At 45.1% G+C, this 6,244-nt stretch overlaps 1 pseudogene; it reads left to right on the top strand.

The window, feature by feature from the left end:
* Positions 1-3,705: 3,705 nt before the first annotated feature.
* LOC119467704 lies at positions 3,706-3,813 on the top strand (annotated as a pseudogene).
* The last annotated feature ends 2,431 nt before the right edge of the window (positions 3,814-6,244 follow it).

Consider the following 6,244-nt stretch of genomic DNA (forward strand, 5'->3'; position numbering starts at 1 on the left):
GGTGCAGGCACTTCCCTCAGTGTTATTCAAAATTAGATGTACTCCCTCTAAGAACACAGGATATTCCCCCTATGAAGTCTTATATCATAGGCCCCCTCCCATACTGCGGGCACTCCCGGGAACTCCTCAGGAGTGGGGAGAGACTGAGCTAGGACGACAGTTACAAGCTCTAGGGAAAATCACTCAGGATATTTCAACCTGGGTAAATGAGAGATGTCCTATAAGCACATTCTCCCCAGTTCACCCTTTCTCACCAGGTGATTGCGTGTGAATAAAGGACTGGAATGTGGCCCCTCTGAAGCCATGGTGGAAAGGACTCCAGACCGTGATCCTGACCACTCCCATAGCCGTAAAGGTAGAGGGAGTCTCAGCCTGGATCCACCACAGCTGTGTGAAACCAGCAGCAGCTGAAACTTGGGAAGCTAGACCAGGCCCAGAGAATGACTGCAGAATCACCTGGAGATGGACAACAAGCCCTGCTCCAGCCACATCCCGGAAGCTGGCTGGTCCACACACAGCCGAAGCATGAGGAAGTTCATTGTGGGACTTATTCTTCTTAGTATTTGGACTTGTACAGTAGGGACATTAACTGATTTTGAAGAATGCTGTCAGTATGTGCACCAGTTACTGAGGTAAGACGTAAAGTTACTGCCATTGTTTCATTCTACAGTTATTATGAATGTGCAGGGACACAGAAGGGAACCTGCTTATATAATGGTACTCAGTATAAGGTGTGTAATCCAGGGGATGGACAGCCTGATGTCTGCTACAATCCATCAAAGCCCCCACGCATATGACTTTTGAAATTAAACTCCTAACAGGGCGATGGAACAGCCCTACTAATAGCTAAAAAAGAGGAGAAGGGAAGCCCAAAACAGGTCACCCTAAGGTCTGATGCAAGTGCGGCCATCAGTGCCTATCATTGGAGGCTATGGTTCCCTCGGATGGGAACAAAGTTACACAAAAGAGCATAAGTATATCTGCCAGAGAACCTACGGGTGCAGCAAATGCACTTATCGATCATGCCTCATCTGGGCCACTTGAAATGATAAAAATGATCCTGTTTGCCTTGTAAAAGGAAGGGACACCATTCCATGGGGTAATGTCCCCTGCGTCTCGGGACATTGTAACCCAGTAGAATTAATGATCACAAACCTCCAAGACTCCAGATGGGAAAAAGGGTAGAGTGTAATGCTAGGAATTGATGGGAAAGGGCTTGATCCCAGAGTCAGTATCCAGATTCAGGGAAAAATCTGAAAACGCTCAGCCCAGCCGGTGTACCAGCCCTTCTAAAATATATTAAATAAGCCAGTCCCAGAAATTCCAAAAAAGGCAAAGAACTTGTTCCTCCAACTTGCTGAAAATGTAGCCCATTCCCTTAATGTCACTTCTTGCTGTGTATGTGGAGGAACTACTATGGGTCATTGGTGGCCATGGAAAGCCCATGAGTTATTATCCTCTGATCCTGTCCCTGACCTGACCTCAGTTCAAAGAATTCAAACCAACAGTTTCTGGGTTTTAAAGGATCCGATTATTAGACAATACTGTTGGAACAGGGAAGGAAAAGACTTCACAGTGGTTATGGTAGGAAAGCTTAGCTGCCTAGGGCAGTGACTGTATAATGGAACAGTGGACACTGCAACCTGGTGGAGCTCAAACTACACAGCGAAAAACCCCCTCCTAAGATTTCCAAAATTACAGGATGCTTGGAACCATCCTGGGTATCGGAGAGACTGGACGGCCCGGGCTGGGTTGTACTGGATATGTGGACACAGAGCATATGTACAACTGCCTGAAAGATGGACAGGTAGCTGTGTCATAGGCACCATTAAGCCTTCTTTTTTCTTATTACCTGTTAAGACGGGTGAGCTGTAGGATATTTGGTCTACTCCGCCTGGAGAAAATAAGTCTAAAGATAGGCGAATGGAAAGATGAGGAGTGGCCACCGGAGAGAATTACTGAGTATTATGGACCAGCCACATGGGCGGAGGATGGCTCATAGGGATACCAGACACCTATTTACAGGCTCAATCGGATCATTGGGTTGCAGCCTGTTTTGGAAGTACTCACTAATGAAACGGGCAAAGCTCTGTCCATTTTGGCCTGAAAAGAAACTCAAATGAGAAATGCGATTTATCAGAACCAGTTGGCCTTAGATTATTTGCTGGCAGCTAAAGGAGGAGTCTGTGGAAAATTCAGTCTAACCAACTACTGCCTACACATAGACGACCAGGGTCAAGCAGTGGAGGATATTGTAAGACGTGACCAAACTGGCACCCGTGCCTGTGCAGGTATGGCACAGATTTAACCCCAAGTCCTTGTCTGGAGGTTGGTTCTCAGGAGGGTTCAAGACTCTCATCATAAGGGTAGTATTGTAATAATAATAGGTGTTTGTGTGCTACTCCCTTGTTCCCTCCCCGTGCCTTCATGTGATCAGAGGATTCATCACTGCTGTAAACAGAGAACCACATCACAAGTGTATTATATGAATCATTTTCAATCAGTTTCTTTAGAAGATCAGGAAAATGAAAATGAGAATGAGAGTGAGAACTCTCACTAATGTTATAAGTGAGGTTCTCAGAGGGCGGGGTGAGGAAGGAGATCATTTCCTTTTAAGCTTCTAAGACCACTTCCCCGAGCCTTCTACGCTGCATTTCAAAAGAAGTAAAATTTGCAAATAGCAGGCACAAGGTCCGTGGAGGAGACAAAAGCAGTGCCACTAGCTGGACTTGGAGGTCACAGATGAAACCCCCCACCCTAGTTCCTATCCTGTCTATAGATCAGAGGCATGGTATGGAGGAATCTTCCCTGGAAGGCATTGTTCTTGCTTAATCATGATTAGACCCCCCCCCAAGTCACATGCCCCTCGCCTACCTCATCAATCACGACCCTGTCACATGTAGCCTCTAAGATTGTGAGCCTTTCACAGAAGCCACGACTTTCTAGTCGGGGAGCTCAGTTCTTGAGACGCGAGTCTGCCGAGACTCCTGGCCGAATAAAAAGCCACTTCCTTCACAAACCTGGTGTCCGAGAGGTTTTGTCTGTGGCATGTCCTGCTACAGTAGCGGGCACGGTGGCTCATGCCTATGATCCCAGCACTTCGGGAAGCCAAGGTGGGTGGATCACTTGAGGCCAGGAGTTTGAGACCAGCCTGGCCAACATGGTGAAACCCCGTCTCTACTAAAAATACAAACATGAGCCAGGCGTGGTGGCAAGTGCCTGTCATCCCAGCTACTCAGGAGGCTGCGGTGGTAGGATGGCTTGAGCCCTGGAGGTGGAAGTTGCAGTGAGCTGGGCAACAGAGTGCTGCCCGGTCACACAACAACAACAACAACAACAACAAAGCAAAAAATGAGCTGATGTTGTTAAACCTAAATCTTCCTTAAAGTTAAGTTTTATGAGTTTCCAGAAAGATTTCCATTTTTGTAATTTGATATTTGAATGGAAAGAAGCCACAGTTAATCTCATTCAGTAACAACCGCTAAGCAATAACCTAATTGCCCTTTTCTCCTATCCCCAGTCTCTCACCTGATGTCCCTTTAAGTAAAAAAATCTGAGGAGAAATAATCACCTGTCAAGTATGAATGACAAATTCAAACAGTAACTGGTAGGCGCTGGGTCCTTAGCTCAGTGCCAGTTTGGGCCTGGATTTGCTATTTCAGAAGCTACAATCTCGTAAGTTTTGTCTCAGAGATTTGTGGTGTCAGCCTCCTGGAGCTCAGTACAGGATGTGTTCTTACCCCAACCAAATAGAAAGAGGAGGCTGAATTAACCTGTCCCGTATACACCTTTTTTTTGTTCAGGCTGGTCTTGAACTCCCGACCTCAGGTGATCCACCTGTCTTGGCCTCCAAAGTGCTTGGATTACAGGCGTGAGCCACCATGCCCGGCCAAGTTAGAAGAGGCGTCCCTGGGTGGGCCCGAACCGTATACACCCTAACCTAAGTCCTGTGACTCATCTGTATTGTCAGTGGGGGGACTTGAAGGGGAATTTTTCTTTTTTTAAAAAAAGAAAGGTTTGGTGCGGTGGCTCACCCTGGTAATCCCAGCACTTTGGGAGGCTGAGGCGGGTGGATCACCTTAGGTCAGGAGTTGGGACCAGCCTGGCTGACATGATGAAACCCTGTCTCTACTGAAAATACAAAAATATTAGCTGGGTGTGGTGGTGCAAGCCTGTAATCCCAGCTCCTGGGGAGGCTGAGGTAGGAGAATCACTTGAACCTGGGAGGTGGAGGTTGCAGTGAGCCGAGATTGCACCACTGCACTCCAGCCTGGGTGACAGAGCGAGACACTGTCTCAAAAAAAAAAAAAAGAAAAGAAAAACAAAGATTGATGGCACCACTCACTGCCTGCCGTGGTTTGATCAGAAAGTACACCACTTGCATGAATAATTTTAGATGCAGTTTTTGAAGTCTATGTATTTATTGAGTAATTATGACAGATGGAGAAAAAATGGCATGTTATTACTAGTAGTAAGTTAAATTCCAGTCTAAAATTGTTGTTCAAAACATGTGAAGCACAATTAAATTATTCTGCAGCAAGATTTTTTAAAAAGCAGGATTTTCTTTTGGAGTGATCAGACTCTGTTAATTACTGTCTTATTCCATGTTTAGAATGAAAAGGTGGGCGTCATTACCAAGTGCAGCTGGATTAACAATAACAGCCCGCCCACAAAAGAAGGGGAGGACTTGTCTTAGACCCTATTAGGATCACAAGGCCTTTGTAAGTATGCTGATCAGACTTCCTTGAACCTTGGAGACATCTCTGAGAAATAAATATTCTGTCACTCTGAAAACATTCCTGAGGTGGGTCAAGCATGACCTAATCATAACACAATGGATTCCTTTTATGACCAGCAGGAGAAAACACTCCATGCTAAAATGAATGCCTTGCACTATCTACTCCTATTTAAATTTGAAAGCCTGGGAAATTCACTACCCAGCATGTATGACTCACCCCCTAACCAAAATAGCATGAAATACACGCTGGTAACTGCCAGTGACTTCTTTCCATTCATCTTTAGGGAAGCTCCAAGAGACGGTTTCCTTTTGGGATTTTTTTTTTTTTCTGTGTATCTGCTCAAAAATTGTTAAAAGAGGTTTTCTGGAAATTTTATTTTGCGGTTTCCTCTGGTCTTTCTCCTTTTCCTCCTCCTCCTCTCGCTCTTCCTTTCCTCCTCTTTATTCTCTTCCCCTGGTTCCCTTCTTTTCCTTCTCCTTGGGCATTGCCATTTCAATTTAGATGCAGCTTTCAGTGCAATCTAGGACCGCTGTTGGTGTGGGAATTGAATTTGGGTCACAGGTGGAGCCCTTAGCCTTACAGTGATGAATATTGTACGAGCATTTAGAAGAACTAGATTGGTTCTGTTTTAAGTATCGGCACTGGAATTGCAACTCCGGTTTTCTGATTTCAAAGCCTGGACTCTTTCAAACACACCATTATTTCTCCTGTTCATTTTTGTGCTGAGATCATTATATCATTTGGATATCAAATTTTTAAAATCAGTTAATTAATTACTTTTTTGAGACCGAGTCTCGCTCTGTCACCAAGGCTGGAGTGCAGATGTGTGACCTTGGCTCACTGCAACCTCCACCTCTCAGGTTCAGTTATCCTGTCTTAGCCTCCCAAGTAGCTGGGACTACAGGTACACACCACCATGCCTGGCTAATTTTTGTATTTTTAGTAGAGACGGGGTTTTACCATATTAGTCAGGCTAGTCTCAAACTCCTGACCTTGGGTGATCCACCCACCTCGGCCTCCCAAAGTGCTGGGATTACAGACATGAGCCACCATTCCCAGGCTGGATATCAAATTTAATAGGCAACATTAATTGTGAGTTTTCCCACTTGAAGAAACTAGAATAGGATAACAGAGTATACAATTTTCCTGGGACAGGTGGGTCTGGGTTGGGGCATATTCAGAATATGCCCTGACACAGCTGTATTACTCAGAAAAGCTTACTTTGGCTTCACAGAAGCAAGGCAAAGGTGAAGTCTGGTGGAAAAGAGAAGAAAAAAGATGTTAGAATGAACAGAATGATTAGCTGGGAAGGTATGTGTGAGCTGAATGTTTCCCAAAAAGATATGCTGCAGTCCTAACCTCTGGTACTTACGAATGTGATCTTATTTGGAAATAGGATCTTGGCAGATGTCATTAAGGTAAGGCTCGAGATCCTACCGGATTAGGGCAGCTCTATATCCAATTAGCATGTCCTTATAAGGCACAGAAAAGGATACACAGACACA

Source organism: Cebus imitator, unplaced genomic scaffold, assembly GCF_001604975.1.
Source record: "Cebus imitator isolate Cc_AM_T3 unplaced genomic scaffold, Cebus_imitator-1.0 Scaffold319, whole genome shotgun sequence".
Classification (NCBI taxonomy): Eukaryota; Metazoa; Chordata; class Mammalia; order Primates; family Cebidae; genus Cebus; species Cebus imitator.